At 34.1% G+C, this 22,055-nt stretch overlaps 1 pseudogene; it reads left to right on the top strand.

The window, feature by feature from the left end:
• The window catches only part of LOC102841549, a 25,572-nt pseudogene extending 7,870 nt beyond the window's left edge, over nucleotides 1-17,702 (top strand).
• Nucleotides 17,703-22,055: the final 4,353 nt, after the last annotated feature.

Genomic DNA, 22,055 nt, shown 5'->3' with positions numbered 1-22,055 from the left:
ATATATTATTGGGAGTTGATTTGAATTCATAGCGATCACTTGTGTGCAGAGTAGGACTATGCTCCATAAGATTCTCAGTGCTGTTACCTTTCTTAGATCATCAGGGTTTTCTTCTTTGGCCTTTCTAGGTAATTTTAAGCTGCCAGTATTTTGGTTAATAGCCAAGAGCTTAACCATTTATGCCACCCAGAATCTCTATAAATTTGACTCAAAAGTATGTTTGAGTTAAATTATTTTTGCTTTTTAATTCTCATAAAAATATTGAAGATAGAGTTGAAAACAAATGAACTATTAACAGTGTTAACCATATTCTACCATTCATCCATCAAATTGTCATACTGTAGTAGCATGTATAATGCTGGAAATTATGTCTCTGCATAGTGACCCTGGTAACTCCACTGGAAACCTCAGCAGGGTGACCCATGGTGGACAGGTTTAGTGTACTTACAAATTAAAATACATACTAAGAAGAAAGATCTATCTATTTCAAAAAAACTTGCCAATGAAAACCTTATAAATAGCAGTGTAACACTGTCAAGGCCAGGGGACTACAGTGGAAAAGTCTTATCATTTGTTCAGATACACGTTCATGATGAAGCTGAAGATAATTAAAGCGAATCCATGAGAATCAAAGTATTAACTTGAGATATTCTACCTGAAGTAATCACTATCTCAGTAATAGGTTTGATGCATTGAACACTCATGATGAGCTGTGGGATGACAAGGATACATGAAGAAAGCAAAAATTCATTTGAAAGATAGGAAAGAAAGAAAAATAAATGTCAGAAATAAAATAAAAATAAACGTCATAAAAGAGCCAAACTTGGTCTTGAATATAAATCTACTGGAATAAATGATAAAACAAATGAGCTAACAGGTATTTGAAAGGAGGCTTGGGAAGTCAATGTAAAGTAGTGTAAAATGTAATGTGGAACAGCCTAGAGGTAGGCAAAAATAAAACAAAACTGTAGAAAACTCAGAATTTTTGAAACTGAAAGAACTGAAGAGAAAATTCAAGCCACAAGTTGCCAAGGATTCTATGGGCAAGATACTGAACAATGTAGGAAGCTTCAAGAGAAGGAATGCATTGTCACTGTATCAAAAAGAATTGGTTGACATTCAGCCATTTCAGGAAGTAACATATAATCAAGAACCATGTACACGAAGGAAGAACTCCAAGCCACACTGAAGTCATTGGCAAAAAACAAGGCTCCAGTAGCTGACATAGTACCAGTTGAGATGTTTCAACAAACAGATACAACACAACAGGCACTCACTCATCTGTGCCAAGAAATTTGAAAGACAGCTGCTTGGCCAACCAACTGGAAGAGATCCATATTTTTTGGCTATTTCTAAGAACAGTGATCCAACAGAAAATGGAAATCCTCAAATAAGATACTTAATATCACACACAAGTAAAAATTTGCTGAAGATGATTTTAAAAAATGGCTAGTGCTGAACAATGACCAGGAAGTATTTGAAATACAAGCCAGATTTAGAAGAAGACATAGAATAAAGTTTATAATTACTGATATCAACAGATCTTGACTGACTATTGAATACTAGAAAGATGTTTACTTGTGTTTCTTGACTATGTAAAGGTAATAACTGTGTGAATCATAACAAATTATGGATAACATTACAAGGAATAGGAATTCCAGAACACTAAATTATGTCAATTTGTAACTTTCTCATTGATCAGTAGGCCAACTTTCTAACAGAACAAGGGGATACAACTTATTGCATGGTTTAAATTCAGGAAAGATGTGTGTTAGGGTTGTATCCTTTCACCAAACTTATTCAGTCTGTATGCTGAGCACATACTCGAAGAAGCTGGACTATATGAAAAAGAAAGATGAATCAGGGAAGGCTTATTAACAACCTGCATTATGCAGTTGAAAAACTTGCTTGCTGAAAGTGAAGAGGACTTGAAGCACTTAATGATGATGATCAAAGACTACAAACTTCAACATGGATTACACTTTAATATAAAGAAAAGGAAAATCTGCATAATAAAATCACACTACATATAGAAAAGAATGACCTTATTAAGGTTTCCATTTTATTTTGATCCTCAATCAACACCCAGTAAAGCAGCAGTGAAAATATCAAACAAAATATTACATTCTGCATATCTTAAAAAAAAAAAAAAAAAAGATTTAACTCTGAGGGCTAAGGTGTACCTGATATAAGTCATGCATTTTCAATTGCCTCATATGCACCTAAAAGCAGACAGTGAATAAAGATGGTTGAAGAAAAATTGATACTATTGAATTATGGTATTGATGAAGAGTATTGAATGAACTGCGAGAAGAAGGGACAAATTTATTTTACAAGAAATATAACCAGACTCCTCCGTAAGATAAGAATTTGGAGACTGTCTCAGTTAATTTGAACATGTGGGTTTATGTATTATCACTTCCTCAACTCCAACCTTATGCCTACCCCATTATATGTCAGACAACTCTGAGGGTCTATGTGATTAAATGTGTTGCCTAAGATTATAATCTTCATGGAGTTTACAACTGAGATTAGGGCATCTGACTCAGTAGTCTGTGCTCTTAATCATTTTGTGAATAACAACGTCAAAAATTTTGACAAATATGTGTAATTTTGTTTTAGAATCATGGCTGGTATTTCAGAAAGAGTTGTGGTTGTTGTTAAGTGCCATAGAGTTGCTTCTGACTCATAACAACCCTACATAGGGTTTCCAAAGAGTGACTGGTGAGTGTGAGCTGCCAATCTTGTGGTTCAAACCAAACTTTCAGTCTAGCGGCACACCAGCAGGTATTTATTTTTGCTGAGTGGTACTTAATAATATATTTTTCTATGAAGTATATCTATTTTTTGAGTCCTGATGGGGCACTGTGGGTTAATGTGCCAGACTGCAAAGCCATTTGAACTGTGAGGTTGGTGGTTCAAGCTTACCAGCTACTCCTCGGAAACCCTACACAGAGTCGCTATGGGTAGCAATTGACGTGACAGCACTTAACAACAATATATCTATGTTGAAAGTACTTTTCAGAATTTTCAAAATAATTACACTGAAATGATAAAATTACTGGAAATAAATGTATCATTTACCATGGTTAAAAAACAACAAAGGAAGGAAAGAAAAAGATAAGGAGAAAGGGTGGGAAGGGAAAAAAGAGAAAGTAGTGAGGAAGGGAAAAAAAAAAAGAAGGAAATGGAATGAAAGGTTCTGTTTGATTGAACATGTTGCTTTTTGGTGAAAGATACACCATTTCAATAAATTCAGTGGATCTCTTCAAGCTGTGTTAACAATTCTTTCTATTCTTATCCAAATTATTCCATTATTGTTAATGTAAATTTACTGACCTTTAAGCTTCTCATCTAACCTTTTGAAATGCTTTTCTGCTGGATGAGTTTCAATGGTGCTGGCTATTAAAGACATCTTCAAATTTTCAAACATCGCCTTTCATTTTGGCTGACTCAGAAACATTTCTGTGGATATAGTTAATGTTATTTACATATTTAGTACTTTTAAGCAAGATTCCAGATGTTAAATTGTAAGATCCTGTATAGTAAGCTGTATGCTTTATTTAATGTCTCACATGTTCCTAGCCCAGTGCTTTGTGTTTCAGTGAGTGCTCACTAACCTCTATTAACTATTTAATTAGGTCGAGCTGTATTCTAACTTACTTTGCATATATATGTGTATTGTAAAAATGATCTGTTTAGAACAACAAGGAAGATTACTTTAGCTATCCTAGTTTTAATTGAGAGAGGAGTCCATGTGGAGCAGTGATTAAGCTATTGGCTGTTAGCCAAAAGATGAGCTGTTGGATTTAAGCCCTCACTCTGAAGGAGACTGATAGTTTGCTTCTGTAATGATTGTTGTTGTTAAGTGCCTTAGAATCAGTTAAGACTCATAGTGATCCTGTATAGGGTTTCTGAGGAGCAACTGTTGAGTTTAAGCCACCAACCTTGTGGTCAAAACCAATCAAGTGCTTAAACTCTAGTGCCAGACTCTCATTGCCTTTGAATAGATTCTGACTTACAGCAACCCTGTAGAAAAGAATACAACTTACCAAGAGAATTTCCAACTCTTAGTAAGGAGCTCTGGCAGCGTAGTTGTTATGAATCGGGCTGTGAACCGCAAAGTCAGCTGTTTGAAACTACCTGGGAGAAAGATGGGACTTTCTGCTCCCGTAAAGATTTACAGCCTTGGAAACACTGTACAGGGTCGTTATGAGTCGGAATTCCGACTCCATGGCACATAACCACCACCACCAGTCAGTTGTACTCCTTTCTATAGGTTTCTGTGAGTTAGAGTGGATTCGAAGTCAATGGGAGTCTAAATTGTGATTTAATCTGTAATTTGTTTTAATTTTCTATATTAAAGTTGTAGATAAACTAAAAAATAATACCTTTTATCAACAGAAATTTATGTTGTTCAAAGATCTACTTACCAAGATATTTAGTACAGTATTATTGTTAATAATTTCTGAATGAATAATGAATTGAAATGAAAATTAGACTCATAAATTTTACCTTGTTTTGTTATTTTAAATATATCTATGGTAATAGTGATTAATGCCTTTTTTACTATTCCAATGATGGCATAATTTCCATTTGTGAAAAATGTTCATGCAAAGTATGCTGAAAATCTACTTATACATAGTAAAACCCACATATGTAAATTATTTTTTTCCTTAATGAGATTGATTTTTACTTTTCATTCATCTGTGGGCTATGTAGTTAACACTGTGGTAATAAATATATAAAAAATATTTATAACACTTTGATTAATTGAGATAAGAATGCTGTATTTTATAATGTATTTATTTGCTTTTTTTCTTTTATTTGCAGGCTTCAAGTTTTGGATATTGGTATTTTGTTTTGCTTTTCCAAAGGAACTTTTGAAGTCTTTTTTGTTGTTGTTGTTGTTTTTTTTTTCTTTTTTTTCAATCATCGGTCTCAAAGAAGGGACGCACAACTGGAAAGACACTGTTTTCATTTCACATTTGAAACAGGCATTTTTGTTCTGAGTGTACAGCCATGTGGCCATCACAACTACTAGTCTTCATGATGCTCCTAGCACCAATAGTTCATGGTAAGACTTTTCATTTGATTTTTATGTCATGCTCAATGTTGACTCACGTATTCATACAAGACCCTTCCTTCTAAAGCATTGCTCTGCAATCTTGCAGCGTATGCATACAATATATTAATTTTAGTAAGCTAAAATAAAATGAATATGACTGAGTTGTCTTTCTTAAAATACACATTGAAATATAGCTAGAAACAGTTATGTTTTTTTAATTAACTCCTACCAATTTTACATTTTGTTTTTAGTATACTATGAAAACTCAGATGGTTCATGAAATATTATGGATTTGTTGATTTATATTTTTGTATTTAAAAATAATTTTATATGTAATAAATATACATATTTGAAAGATAATTTCAAAGTATCTGCCTTCTTAAGCCAAGTAATCATTTTGTTCTGACTGTTTGCTTTTCTGTACAATCTTTACCTTCACATTATAACCAAGGTAATTTTGTTGAAATAGACTATAAGTAATGGACTTTCATATTCACTTTGTTTTTCATTTTGGTATTTATAACACAAATATGATATTCTAAAAATAATGGATCTTCACAAATTTTACAAAATCTGTAATTATTAATAAGAAAAAAAGACATTCATATTCGATTTCATTTAGTGTATAATAGTCATAGGATCGTTACATAATCTGGCTACATGAAGATGTTATACATGTATTCTCCTTTAAAAGTTTTTTCTAATTAGCGTTGATTTTGCAGTAAGATGGAAATGACGTAATATAGTCACTATCTCCTATGTTGATGGTAATTATAGTAGAGTAAAAGGGGCACAGCTGTATTGTCACTGTTTAGGAGGCTTCAGAAGATAGGAGAGTAAAAAGCAGCTGGAACGTCATTTTAGGCTCTTTAGCTCACTTTTAGCTTTTAATTGACTATAGAAACCTATTGTAGTTCATTAGTGTTGCAATTCTGAATTTGACCCAAGTTCCAAAGTTTCAACATGAATTGCATACTGCTGTTATAAAACTGGGAAAACAGCTTAGGTATCTTTTAATGCACTTTTTTGTAACTCCCATATATAAGGTTGTGATATTAACATCTCATAAAAGAAATTAAGTAGCATCCTACTTTTCCAATTATCTAGTCTTAAACATTGCAAATATTACTTAAATTTCAAATTTTTCCTTATTAAATGGATTTAGTACATATACACTCACACTCTTTAACATACATTTTTTGATATGAGACAACAAAATAATTCTCACGTTTAACAAATGTTTTAAATTGTGATTTTCTTTTTATTTTACAAGAAATTCCTACTTTAAACCTACATGTACATATACACAATCAATGTCTAAGTGATCAATTTAAAATTACCCTTTTTAGAGGAGCTAAATTAAAGATAGCAGAAATGGGCTCTGTAAGAAAGAAACCTTATTCAAATTGGACTTTCTAATTCCCCCATATTGTTGCCTACTATATGTTTCCAATACCACCAAATGTGTCTGACCCATAAAATGTAGGTCTTGGGTTGGCGTCTGAAATTTTGTATTATGTACGTATATTAGCAGATATTCAAAAATTCTTCCAATAAATGGCCAAATATTTTTAAATACTTAGTATAATGGTGGTTGTTGTTAATTACCATGGGGTCAGTTGCCTCATAATGACTCTGTGTAGTGTTTCCAAGGAGTGGCTGATTGGGATTGAACCCCCAACTTTGTGATTAGCAATATGGTGCTGATCCTACAGCACCACACCAGGACTCCAATATAATGGTTATTGTTGTTAAATGCTGTCAAGTCGGTTCTAACTCGTAGTGTCCCTGTATAGGGTTTCCAAGGAGTGACTGGTGAGTTTGAACTGCCGACCTTGAGATTCAAACCAACCTTGTGGTCCAGTGCTTTATCCATAATGCCACTCCAGGACTCTTTAATATATAGTATAATGGTTGTTGTTGTTATGTGCCGTGGAGTTGGTTCCAACTCATAACGACCCTGTACATGGTTTCTGAGGCTATAAATCTTCATGGGAGCAGAAAGGATACATAAAATACATTAAAAATTTTTACCTGGCATAAATCATAATTTTGGCTAGCTACTAACTACTTTTGCATGATGTCAGTTACTTAATATTGTCTTTTTACTTGAGCCATATGTGGATGAAGATTATATACACTCTGCTTATAAACTTTGATTAACTTTCATAAGTATTTTACATTTTGCACCAGAGAAAATGCAAGTTAAATGGCTCCTATAGAAGGGCTTCTCTGTTGCTTTTGTGATATCATTTCTGACTTTGAATGAAAGACTTTGTCAACGACCTTTTGAAACATAAATTGTTCATAAATAGAGGAATGTATTTCATGGTATGAAATACAGAATAGCTTATAAGAATTTTTAGATGTTCCACAGATCAATCTTAAAGGAACGCCACAGTTTGTTGACATACTTTTGTTTCCATTAAGTCTTTCATGACATCTTTTTGCTCTGCTATCAAGATGTCCAACTTTTTTTGGTCCCTGGCCATCAGAAATAATTTTTCTTGGTAATTAGCATAATTTATAACCCTTCATACAGAGTAAATAATAATAATGGTTAATTATTCTTAAGCTATAAACTTCCGTTCAATTAATCCTCACAATAATATTATGAGTTTTTGTATTATTATTACTCATTATTGCCATTATATAGGAAAAGGCATTGAGACCCTGAGTGATAAAGGTACTTGAGTGAGGTTAGATAACTACTAAGTGCTACAGTGAGGGTTTAAAATCAAGGCTCTGTCTTTGTGAACTCTACTTTTACTTCAGGATAATATCCAATTTCCATCAAGACAATTCTTACCTAAAGAGAATCTCGTCTCAATTAGTCCTGCCATTTAGAAACAAAAGAGGCAGAAACATGAATCGTATGACTCTTCCAAGTTCTAAGCACAAGTTTTAGAAAGTCTGGCTTTTGAAGTCTGACAGACCTGAGTTAAATTCCAGCTTTGGTATCTAACAGCTCTATAACCCTAGTCCTTGGTAAACTTGTCAATGAATATGATTTATCACTCACTGTGTATTAGAAAATTGTGTTAGTGACTAAGGATATGATAGTGATGAACAATACAGACTCTTTCCCTTACAAACCTTACAGTAGTGTAAAAATTTAAAAACCTACTTTTCATCTGCAAGCTTGAATGTTTATTCCCTGCAGGAATGTTTCAATTTTAAAAATGGAATAATATATGTATAACTTCTAACAGAATGCCTGGAATTTGGTGAATCTTCAGTAAACTTATTTTCCCATTTCTTAACTTATTTGATACAGAGATATATGTACCTTTGATAATCAGATAATGATAATGCATCATTTTCTTTATTCTTATCCCGAAAATAAAGGAAAGTAGTTTCTACTTGAACCTCAGTGCTCAAGTTTTTCCAGAAAGTTCCAAACACTAGATTGTAAACAAAAATTTTAAACCAAATAAATATCAATGCTTTAGTTACTCTTTTAATTAGTAGTATATAATTGTTGGTATTGCCTTAATGCATGATTTTTACATAGACAAAAAAAGAAAACAAACTAAATAATTCATTTAGAATAGTATTTGCATTAATTGACCAATATTTGACAACATCTTAGAAAGTCTGGTTAAGGTTTTATGTAGGAAAACAAAATTAATCAGTTCATCCACATTTTATGTATATGTGTATATATATACACATATATACATATCAATATATATATTTGTATTTTATTTTGATTAGGAAATGTCTTTGGTTCTGTGTTTATTTGTTCATACTTTATGTCTCTGTGTACCTATGCATTGCTTTTAATCTGTTTTCCATGACTGTGCCCCCTCCTTATAAATCCATAAAATCCTTATCTATAATGCAATGAGACCTGGCAGATGAGAAGCAGCTAAAACAGATGGCCAGTCTTTTTTTTCTGTGAGCAAATGTAGTGTTTCTTGAAGACAAAGGTCTCCTTTGTTCTATTGATGTAGTTGGGACCTGGGGAAAGAAGAAAATTGGAGAACAAAAACCCAATAATAAGATGGCCACATGGGGCACATCCTGATTGGCAATAAAGGAAGATCAAGGGCCGATGTATAATACTGGGCTAAGAGATCTAGTACCAAGAGGCAACTCTATTCCAAACTCAAATGAACTGGGAATTGGGAAAGTGATTGGAATGCCTAGACATTATTACCATATCTTATCTTAATGAAACTTTCTTATAAACTGGGTCACAACTGAAAATTTATGAGCAGGATCATGTGGATTTAATATCCAGAATTGTGAACATTCTTTTTTTTTTTTTAATGTTATCTTTATAGAAAAAATAAGAATTTTTCCATATCTACCACATACACACTTTTTTCCTACAGGACTTTTTATTATTAAAGATGCATCTATATTTATATATTCAAGAACTTTACAAGCTAAACTGATTTTTACTGTGTTCAAGAAGTTATTTATAAACAGTAGTTAATAGCTACAAGCAATGGTTAGACACATATATATTTAGTACTTACATGTTTTTATGTAATTTGCATTTCATTATACATGCATTTTTGCAGTTAGAACATTGCTTACTATATCAGTGATTTAAAATAATGACCACATTTCTTTTAACTTCTAATAAGATGTTAAGCTTGAGAAAGTATAAAATTTACATTTTTACTACATAACATTTTACCATATAGTTCTTTTTATGAAGACGTGTTTATTAGACTCTGGTGGACTTCTAATCAACGCTCAACTTTGTGTTTTTAATGACATTGTTGTTGTTGTTATTGTTATGTGCCGTGGAGTTGATTCTGTCTCATAGCGTCCCTGTACAGGGTTTCCGAGGCTGTAAATCTTTATGGGAGCAGAGTGCCTCATCTTTCTCCCTCGGAACAGCTGGTAGTTTCGAACTGCTGACCCTGAGGTTCGCAGCCCGATTCGTAACCACTACGCTGTTAGGTGCCATCGAATCGGTACCAACTCATAGTGACCATATGTACAACAAAACAAAACACTACCTGATCCTGGGCCAACCTCACAATTGTTGCCATGTTTAAGCCCATTGATGCTGCCACTTTGCCAGCCCGTCTCGCTGGGGGCCTTCCTCTTTTTCTCTGACCCTCCACCTTACCAAACATGATATCCTTCTCCAGTGACTGGTCCCTCGTGCAATATGTCCAAAGTATGAGAGACGAAGTTTGGCCATCCTGACCTCCAAGGAGCAGTTTGGCTGCACTTCTTCCAACACAGATCTATTTGTTCTTTTGGCAGCCATGGCACTTTAAATATTCTCCTCCAGCACCATAACTCAAACGCATCAATTCTTCAGCGGTCTTCCTTATTCGCAGTCCAGCTTTCGCATGCATATGAGGTTATTGAAAATGCCATCATCCTTTAAAGGAGCTCTGGTAGTGTAGTGGTTACGAATTGGGCTGTTAAACTCAAGGTCATCTGTTCAAAACTACCAGTGGTTCTGTGGGGAAAAGACGAGGCTTTCTGCTCCTGTAAAGATTTACAGCCTCGTAAACCCTATGCAGGGTCGCTACGAGTCGGAACTGACTCCATGGCACATAACCACTACTACCACCAATCATCCTTAAAATATTTATAGTGTTTACCAGCCTAGACAATTTGTAATATCTTTAGTAACATCACTATTTTTATGTTCAAATAGGTTATACAGAAAAATATTTGTCAGGATATTAATATATGAGTTTACTGCTATCATTAACAACACCATTCATGAGCTTACTACTTAATACTGAATTTCTTCAATTAACTGTAGAAATTCTAGCTTCACTATATACACAATAATTATGCATTTTAGCAGGTTAGTTTGTCTGGATAAGAATTAGTTTAAAAATCTTCCCTATAAACTTTGTATTCAAGTTAGTAATGTGGGGCTTTTGTTTTTTGGTTTGCCTTCTCACATGTAAGATATGCTACATGTAAATTTTTGTAGAGATAGTAAGTTACTATCATGTGTAAACCATAAAAGTAAAATAGCATTTTCTTCTTTCAGGTTTTATATATTGTGAACAAATTGGGGTTTACAATTATGTTTCCTTGGCCCTGGCAGATTGTACCTGCCATAGGGTAGGTGTTGTAACTTGAAGCTTAATGAGTTTTGAAATCATTGTATATTTTTAAATATATGATATAAAGTCATACTTTATTAATTTCCTGAAATCATTAACTTATTTTCATTCTCAATATTAAAATGGTACTATAGCTTTAATTATTATTGATTAAATTATGATTGATTAAGTGGAGTCCTGTTGTGGCACTGTGGTTTAATATGCTGGACAGCATGGTCGGTTTGAACTGCAAGGTTGGTGGTTCAAATTCGCCAGCCGCTCCTTGGAAACCTTATGCAGGGTCGTTATGAGTTGGCAGTGACTTGACAGCACTTAACAACAACAACAACAACATAGCTTTTAAAATCTCATGTAAGTAGCTACAATATATTTTCATGTATTATTCCCATTATTCTGATTAGAAAACGATTTTTTAACAGCCAATCATAATATTCTAATTTTTAGATGTTATGGGTACAGTCTCACTGATTTGTCATGTAACTTAGAGACTATATATGGGATTTTATTATTTTTTAACAGTTTAGAATATTGGACTCTCCTGAAAAAAGTTTTTTTTTAATTTTTTTGTTTACTGATTTTAGGTTTGTAATTGATAGTTTAATAATACACTGCTTGAATTTTGTTAATGATTACATTTTTCTTTTATTTGGATCTATATTTTTGTATTTCACCATAACTTTTTTTTTTATGCTTTTGCATTCTTACCAAAAAATGTAAATATGAAGAATTTGCTCAAACAAACTAGTCTAGTTAAGAAATTGTAAGAGAACTATGCTAATTGTATTTACAAAAGTAAGAGATACTTACCTTCATACTAAATAGATGCTAAAAATTACATTTAATAAGTTTTCTGTGCTTAATTCACTGACATATACTACTTTGTGATTGATTAAATGTCTTTAGGTATCTACTATTAAATGCAATGCTAACATTAAACCCATAAACTGATATTTACAATATTATCTAATATAACCTATTCTAAAATTCCAATATATATGACCTTGTTGAATGAGTAGATCAGCAGTCTAAGAATCTAATTCCAATTTATTCCAAGATATATAGCCTTAACCAATTAAAATCACTTTTTCCTTATTTGTTCAGGAGAAAGATGCGACTTTCTGTTTCTGTAAAGATTTACAGCATGGGAAACCCTATAAAGCGTTGCTGTGAGTTGAAACAGATTTGACAGCACACACACCAACAATGAGAACAATCGAATGAAGCAGAACGATCACATATCTTAAGATCTAATTCTAATTCTATTACTTCCAAGAAATATGACCCTAACCAATTAGAATTGTTCTTTGTTTGTGAGAGGAGTAATGATGCTTATTCAAGGCTTAAATAAAATTATGTATATAAAATTCCTCACACAAATCTTATACACTGAATCTTTGGAAAAAGTTATCTTTAGGGTTTAGAAATGAAATACGAATGACCTGGGTAGTAAGAAAAAATTAAAACACAGCACTATCTTAGGGTCACTTGCTTTCCATAGTGTTGAGTTTTGGTTTTCCAAAGACTTCATAGTATAGTCTTAATCCTTAAATGTGACAGTTTCTCTAATTATGAGTCCACACATTTGTACACAAATTCCATCATTATATTTGGGACTCACTCACTGGTCTGTAACTAAGTCTTCAGTGAATTACTAATGAACATTTTAAGCTTAGATCAGCATTCCAAACAAAAAAATGTTAAAGGGTGTTGAAAAGCTTTTCAAGTCTGTCACTTTTAATTAGACTATCAACCCAGTAATACATTTTCCTTTCTTTACTATTCTTCTAAAGTTAGAAGATAATAAATAGTTAGTGACAGATATACCTTCACCTTGACTATCATTAGTTTAATAGGAAGTTAAAGGAGATAAATTCAATGAACTAAATTAACCAAAAAAAAAAAAAAAAAAATCATTGGTTTGTTTAAATTTAAAAGATTTTAAAGAGTAGACAAAATTAAATAGCATTTTATCATGTCTTATTCTTTTACTTGGACTCAAATGGCTTTAAAACAGATTGCTTTTGCTGTTGTGCTAAAGAATAACATATGACAAGAGAAAAAGGTCCAGGTGTGATTAGATCCTGTTGTTGGGGGAAAAAACAACAAAAAACCTTTATACATAACTGCTCCTTTCCAAGCTGCTACCAGTACCATAACCGCAAGGCCAGCAGTTCGAAACTTTTAATAAGTTTTCCAGTGGTTCCGCGGGAGAAAGATGAGGTTTTCTGCTCCTGTAAAGATTTACAGCCTCGGAAACCCTGTGCAGGGTTGCTATGAGTTGGAACCGACCCCACAGCACTTAACAACAACAACAACAGCCAATACCATAAAAGTAGTAATCACAGACTGTGCCTGGATTAGATCACAACTTCTCTTTCCTGTTGTTTTGGGTACAAATAACAATGGTGGTGATTTTTAGCAGAGATCCTTTTTTCCCCTTTTCCTTTTTATTTGATGGTGAAATTGGTGAAACATTTACAACATAAGGAAACATGATTTCATAATGAAAATAGATAATACATAAAATTCAAAGGAATAGGCTGGTACGATGGTTTACTTGCAAGAAACACTACACATTTGCTTGAAAGGAAGCATTTTAGGTCAGTCACAATAGCTTCAGCCAGTTGTGATTACTATGATAGCCCAGATTTATATTACAGGGAACAAGTGATTCTCTACAGAAACATTAAAAAACAAACAAACAATAACAATAAAAACAACTCACCTTGTTGGTTTTTACAAGTGTCCCGTAACAATCACACACTTTGTATACAACACCAACATAACATTATTGCATTTGTGACATTTTGAACCTGTTAGCATATCTGCTTGTGTGAAATGAGTGTTTAGGAATTCATTCTGTGGGAGAGGGTGGAGGAAAAGCTGGTAAAAATCTATTACCAATGGATGATATAGTAAAAAAAAAAAAAAAAGTTATTCTTCTCAACTATCCAGGAAATGCCAGTATAATTAACTTAGATCAAGAGACAAAATTCACTAACAAGACAGCTCTCTGTCAAAAATATGTATCAGTTTTTGTTATGTTGCCCATATATGAAGTATAATTGGAAGAGTACAGCATTATTACAGTTGTAAAGATTTTAAAAGAAACTATTCTCTTGACAACATTTTAAAAGCATCACTTTAATACCATAAAAAAAAAACCCATATTCTTGAAGAAGAAAATAGAAAAAAGGAAAGAAGAAATTCAGTGTTAATTCAAATAATGATTCCATTTTTTTTTGTATTTTTATCACAAATTGAGTTATAAATTTGGAAAAAATGTATGTGGTTTAATTAGAAAACAACTTCTATTACTTATTCTTCCTCTGATGAATAAGATATATTTGATTTGATTTGATTTGATTCAAAAGAGCATTTTTGTTAGAAGCCATATTATTAAAAACCTATCATTATCACTAAGTATCTACTTATTCATGTTCACAATTGTTTGTGGTATTTACATTACAAAATTATAATTTAGGCAACCATTACCATTATTAAGCCACAATTTTACCCTCTATTTTAAGCACATGGAAGAGGCCAGATTTAAAAGCCATTTATGAAGTGATCTTTAAAACCTGATTACTTTATTTTAGTGTCAACACATTGTTGAAACTTTAGCTTTATTTATAACAAATTTCAGCTTTCTTCATTACAAGTATTTGAGTCTTCAACTATCTCAGCATATTTCATATGACTTTTGTGACTTAGTCAGTCTCTGGTCAAAGTATATCCAACAGGGCTTGCTTTATATGAACAAACTCTGTTGTGGAAATGTAAGTGAGGAACCCAGTCTAAAGGGAAACATAGTTATCCATATAGACCATACCAAGAATTCAGCCTAGTAATGAGCCTTTTGAATTAAATTGACTAATATCTTGCTGTAATATGAAAGTAGCTTTATCATACACAGGAGGACAATTTATTTCTATTAAACCTTTGTTGTTGTTGTTATAAAGTGCCATCAAGTTGGTTCTGATCCATAGAGACCCTATATAGAGTTTCCAAGGAGTGACTAGTGAGCTTGAACTGCCAACCTCGCAGTTTAAATGGCTTTGCAGTCTGGCACATTAACCCATTAGCGCCACACCAGGTACTCCATTAAACCTTTATATATATGTATGTATGAAAGAGAATTGAAACAGATTTTTCTGTGTTAGAAGTTTCAGGTGATTTCCACTTTGTGGCATCCCCAATTAGATACTTGGATTTGGAACTTTTATAGTTATTGTTAGAAATTACTACCTTACCTATAAAGAAATTGTGCAACTGTCACATACACTTTAGGGAAAAATTTGGAAAGTAGTAATCCTCTTACATGGCCAAAATTAAAGTGCTGGGCACTTTCAGGTATGCATAATGTAGCAGCTCTGGGAAATGTGCATTTACTTACTTGAAAGGAAATGAAAGCAATAGCCCAACTGTCTTCTGCCTCTCCATTTTTCTCTCTAGATACTTATGTATATTTTGCATTGAAGTTAGGTTACAGACTCAATATCAACCATTTGCTGTTTTAACTATTTTAATTTAACTCCTAATATTTGCATAGCATTTAGCTGGTAACTAGAGGCTTCCACAAACAATAGTTCAGTTAGCACTCATAAAAACTCATTGAGTCATAAGTAGTAGTATAGATAATTTTACGATAAAAAATAGAGTCAAGTGTGATCAATCTAATGATGAAATGACATATTCCGAGCAGATGTTAGAAAATAAACTCAAGCCAAAATACCTTAACCATCCATCTTCTGTTTCTTCCAAATGAATTTTTATAATCTGTTGAACTTTCGCCTTAGTATACAAACCAGTGATTTAATCGATTTAACTGAAAAACAGCAACCAAGACAGTATATAGAGTGTTATAAAAAGGAGAATTTTCTTTTTCAATTTCCATTTTAAGAAGAAAGCACTATTGTATTTGCCTAAACCTTGGGAATCAAGGAAACACAAAGTTTTAAATATGTTTTATTAGTGTGTGAATTCAGTGATAATTATATATAGTGTGCAATTTAGGAGGTCACTGATGTTGAGATGAAAATATTTTGTGAATAATGGCACAGATATGAATGAAATCTGCAAAGACTGAAGACTGTAGGATAAGCGCTGGTTTGTGAACCACAAAGTGGATGGTTCAAATCCACCAGCTGCTTCTTGGAAACCCTATGTAGGATCGCTATGGGTCAGAACCTACTTGACGATTCTTAACAACAATAACGGGCATACTAGAAAGAACTGGCTACCAGGAAAGATAATTTGAACTATGAATTAAGTAGGTATGTATAGCAAGAAAGGAGCCCTGGTAGTACAGTGGATTAAGCACAGGGATACTAAATAATGAAAGGTCAGTGACCCAAAGCCACTAACTGCTCCTTGGGAGAAAGATGAGGCAACCTACTTCTGTAAAGATCTGCATCCTCAGAAACCCTATAGAGCAATTGAAGTCTGTCCTATACGGTTGCTATGATATAGGAGGAAATCCCTAGGTAGAGTAAATGGTTAAGTACTTGGATGCTAATAAAAAAGATTTGGAGGTTCCAGTCCACTCTAAGGCACCTCAGAAGACAGTCTTGTCTATTCATGAAAAGTTAGCTATTGAAAACCTGTGGATCACATCAGTCTGATTGTTTTGTGCATGGAGTCACCAGGAGCCAGAGACGATTAAAGCTAACAGCAATCCTTTCATTGTATGGTCCACAGATCATATTAAAGTGCTGCTGCTCTCACAGATACTTGACTTTTTGAATACTCATATTTTCTTTGTTAATTTCTTGCTTCATATCCACCTTCAACCAATTTTCAAGAATTTTGATGCTCTGATGACAGTAAAGAGTTTGGAACGCTATATGTAATTGTGCGCTAAATATGTTGATCATGTTAGGAGATATTAAAATACTAATTTTTATGTTTCATGCCACTCACTAAAGAAGCAGGATTAAATGTGTTTAAATCGTAAACATGACTGAATGTGAACTGACCTTGGAGAAGATTGGGTATGGCAATAACTCAAATGTCACTTGTGATGTGTACTAAATATTAGTATAATTCAGAGTTTTAAAAGAAAGTGAATCCTCCTCTTCACCTTCCCACCCCCAAATTAAGTCTTAAACAGATATTCACATTTTAAGAGATAGAAATGGTAGAAAGAAATAAGGATAAGATGTGTTGATCATTATCTTGACGTCCTAGCTCAGATCCCAAACTATTGTTTTTGAAACATCATAGAATTGCTTAGAACAATTTGAAAATTGTTCAAATTGGTGATAGGAGACACTATGATAGAGGAAGAAGATATTTCCAAATTATTGTTGGTGTACAACATGATGGAGTACATTTTGTTTAAAAGAAAGACTGTACTGAGGTCCCCCTAACCCCTCCACACACACTCACCCACCTCCAGTGAATCTGGAGAAAAGTAACTTAACTTGTTGACTTCTCCCCTTATAGAATTTAAACAAGTGAGTGGAGAATTCAAGGGTACATATACCACCTTTCTTGCTACTGGGAAAAACTTGCTGTCTACAATGAAATTGGGTACTGCAGATTACAATGAATTTCTGATCACTTTCCCTTAATGTGGAGTTCTGGTGTGGTGCTGTAGAATAAGCACTGGACTGCTAGGTCGGTTTGAACCACAAGGTCAGCAGCTCAAACTCAACAATTGTATCTAGGAAACTGTCTATGAGTTGGAACCAACTTCCAACAATGATTTAAAAAAACGAAAAAAAAAACCCTTTATATGGAGGTTGGGAGATGGTCTAAGGGTCAAATGATCAACTATGTGAATTGCTCATCTGTTCCCAGACTTATGCATATGAGCTTCTAATGAAATACCAGACTTGAAAATGTGATGTTTATCTTGAAAATTTATTTTTATAATAACCCAGGGAAGACAAATAGGATTTATATTTATAACTCAAATAAATATTTCCCCAGAAGTCCTACATTATCTTAAGTGTAATCTATGCAACTATTTTTAAAAGTGAAAGGTAAAATTTTGACTCTGCTCTTAAAGTTTTTTTCTTTTTTTTTAAGCTGTTATGGTTTTAATGGAGTATAAACTATTGTCTTCTTAACCTCCTTAAATTTTTTATTCTTCAGGTTCACTCCTTGATCTAAGGTTACTATTTGTTGGTATTGTTAAATGCCATAGATTCATAACGATCTGTACAGGGTTTCCCTGGAGGGGCTGCTGAGTTCAAACCACCAACTGTGCGGTTCAAACCAGCCTTGTGGTCACATGCTTTTGCTAGAAAGTTCTCTAAAACAGTTACATTTTTAGTTCTCATTTGAATGTGTTTTTATTTAATGTTTAAGCTCAGATTCTTTCATTTAGATACTGTTGTTGTGGTTAAATACTGTCAAGTTGGTTTCGACACACAGCAACCCTGCAAAGGTTTTCCAAAGAGAGACTGGTGACTTTGAACCATGGACTTTGCGGTTAGCAGTTCAGTCTTATCTGCAGCACCCCACCAGAATTCCATTTAGATAATGACATTAATATTATTAGTTGTTGTTAGGTGCCATTGAGTGAATACTGACTCATTGTTACCCTCTAAACAATGGAATGAAACACTGCCCAGTCCTGGGCTAACCTCACAATTGTTGCCATGCTTGAGCCCACTGATAATGCCGTTCTGCTAATCCATGTCACTAGGGGTCTTCCTCTTTTTCTCTGACCCTCCACCTGACAAAACATGATATCCTTCTCCAGTGACTGGTCCCTCCTGACAATATGTCCAAAGTATGAGAGACGAAGTTTGGCCATCCAACGAGCACTCTGGCTGCACTTCTTCCAACACTGATCTATTTGTTCTTTTGGCAGCCGATGGCACTTTCAATATTCTTCTCCAACACCATAACTCAAAAGCATCAATTCTTCTGTGGTTTTCCTTATTCACTGTCCAGATTTTGCATGCATATGAGGTAATTGATAATACCATGATTTGGGTCAGGCGCACATAAGTCCTCAAGCTGACATCTTTGCTCTTCAACAGTTTCAAAAGGTCTTGTTCAGCAGATTTGCTAATGCAGTAAGTCATTTGATTTCTTGACTGCTTCTCCCATGAGTGTTGATAGTTGATCCAAGATAAATGAAGTCCTTGACAACTTCAATATTTTTTCCTTTGGTAAGAATTTGTTTATTGGTCCAGTGGTGAGGATTTTTGTTTTCCTTACATTGAGATACAATCCATACAGAAAGTTGTAGTCTTTGATCTTTATCAGTAAGTATTTTAAGTCCTCTTTATTTTCCAAGCAAGGTTGTATTATCTGCATATCACAAATTGTTGATGAGTCTTCCTCCAATTTTGATGCCACGTTTTTCTTCATAGAACCCAGCTTCTCTGTATGCTGGCTTGCTCAGCATACAGGTTGACTAAGTATGGTGAAAGACTCTGTCACACACCTTTCTTAATTTTAAACCTTTCAGTGTTCCCACATTCTGTTGGAACAAATGCTTCTTGGTCCATGTCCAGATTCTTCATGAGCACAATTAAGTATTCAGGAATACTCATACTTTGCAATGTTGTTCATAGCTTGTCATGATCCACACAATGGAAAGCCTTTATGTAGTCAGTAAAGCACAGGTAAACATCTTTCTGATATTCTCTGTTTGCATCCAAGATCCACCGGACATCAGCAATGATAGCCCTCATTTCACATCCTCTTCTAAATCCATCTTGAATCTCTGAAAGTTCTCTGACAGTGTATGTTGGCAACCGTTTCTGTATTACCTTTAGTAAAACTTTATTCACATGGGATGCCAAAGATACTGTCCGATGAATTCTGCATTTCGTTGGGTCACCTGTCTTTGGGATGGGCACAGGATGGGCACAAATACAGATCTCTTCCAGTCAGTTGGCCAAATAGTTGTCTTCCAAATTTCTTTGCAGAGTGCCTCCTGTGCTGCCTCACTTTCTTGAAAGAGTTCAATTTCTGTTCCATCAATCCCTGGTGTATTATTCTTTTCCAAATACTTCAATACACCTTGGACTTCTTCCTTAAGTATCATTGGCACTTGATCATATGCTACCTCTTGAAACGTTTGACCATCAACCATTTCCTTTTGTTACAGTGACTTTGTGTATTCCTTCCATTTTCTTTGGATGCTCTCTGCATCATTCAATAATTTTCCCAGAGAATCCTTCAATAACGAAAGGCAAGGCTTGAATTATTTCCTTCAGTTCCCCCAGCTTGAGAAATGCTAATCATGTTTTTCCTTTTTGGTTTTCTGACTCCAGATCTTTGCACCTTTCGTTGTAATATTTGACTTTGCGTTCTCGAGCTAACCTTAGAAATTCTCTGTTCAGATCTGGTGCCTCCTCATTTCTTTCATTTGTTTTAGCACCACTACTCTGGAAATCAAGTTTCAGTGTCTGTTCAGACATCCATTTTGGTCTTTTCATTCTTTCTTGTCTTCTTAATGAATTTTTGCTTTCTTTCTGTATGATGTTCTTGAAATCTTCCCACAACTCTTAGGGGCTTGTTCATTAATGTTCGATGTACCAGATTTGTTCTTCAGATGATCTCTAAATTAAGGTGGGATATATTCAAGGTCATATATTGGCTCCCATGGACGTGTTTTCATTTTCTTCAACTTAAGTTTGAATTTGCATATGAACAATTGATGGTCTGTTCCACAATCTGCCCCTGGCCTTGTTTTGGCTGATAATATGGAGTTTTTCCATTGTCTCTTTCTGCAGATGCAGTCAATCTGATTTATTTGTATTCCATCTGATGAGGTCCATGTGTATAATCATCTCTTATGCTGTCTAAAGAATGTATTTGACATGAACAAATCATTGGTTTTGCAGAATTCTATCATGCATTCTCCAGCATCATTTCTATCACCAAGGCCATATTTTCCAACTACGGATCCTTCTTCTTTGCTCCCAGCCTTTGCATTCCAATCACCAATAATGATCAATACATCTTGATTGCATGTTTGATCAATTTCAGATTGTAGTTAGAAGAATTCTTCTATTTCATCCTCCCTGGCTTTAGTGGTTGGTGCATAAATTTGAATAATAGTGGTATTAACTGGGCTTCCCTGTAGGTGCTTTTTTCAGTTAATTTGTCAGTCTTCAGTGAATGAATTTTGCTATCCTCAGACTATCCAGGAAATTTACCTCTCTTGGAATAATTGACTCATCTGTCAGTTTGTCGTACTGTGGTGGCTTGTGAGTTACTGTGATTCTGAAGCTATGCTACCGGTGCTTTAAATACCAGTAGGGTCACCCATGGTGGACAGCTTTCACATGAGCTTCCAGATGAAGGCAGACTAGGAGAAAAGAGTGACGAACTACTTCCGAATATTTAGTCACTGAAAACCTTATGAATACCAGAGAAAAACTGTCAGATATAGTGGTGGAAAATGAGCCCCTCAGGTTGGAAGGCACTCAAAATGTGACTGGTGAAGAGCTGCCTCCTCAAAGTTGAGTTGACCGTGATGACATGAATGGAGTAAAGGCCATGGGACCTTCATTTGCTGATGGGCCACAACTCAAAATGAAGAGAAACAGCTGTCAACATCCATTGAAAATCGAAACATGGAATGTGTGAAGTATGAATCTGGGAAAATTAGAAGTTGTCAAAAATGAAATTGAATGCATAAACATCGAGATCTTAGGCATTAGTGAGTTGAAACGGACTGGTATTACTATTGCTGGAAATTACAAATTGAAGAAGAATGGTGGTAAATTCATTGTCAAAAAGAATGTATCTAGATCAATCATTTGGTACAATGCTGTCTGTGATAGGATAACGTCCATATGCTTACAGGAAAGCCCAGTTAATACCACCATTATTCAAATTTATGCACCAACCACTAAAGCCAGTGAGTATGAAATAGAAGAATTCTACCAACTTCTTCAATCTGAAATTGATCAAACATGCAATCAAGATGTATTGATCATTACTGGTGATTG

This window comes from Chrysochloris asiatica, unplaced genomic scaffold, assembly GCF_000296735.1.
Source record: "Chrysochloris asiatica unplaced genomic scaffold, ChrAsi1.0 scaffold00240, whole genome shotgun sequence".
Classification (NCBI taxonomy): domain Eukaryota; kingdom Metazoa; phylum Chordata; class Mammalia; order Afrosoricida; family Chrysochloridae; genus Chrysochloris; species Chrysochloris asiatica.
Note: the sequence above shows the minus strand (reverse complement) of the source record. Positions and strands in the feature narration are given on the sequence as shown.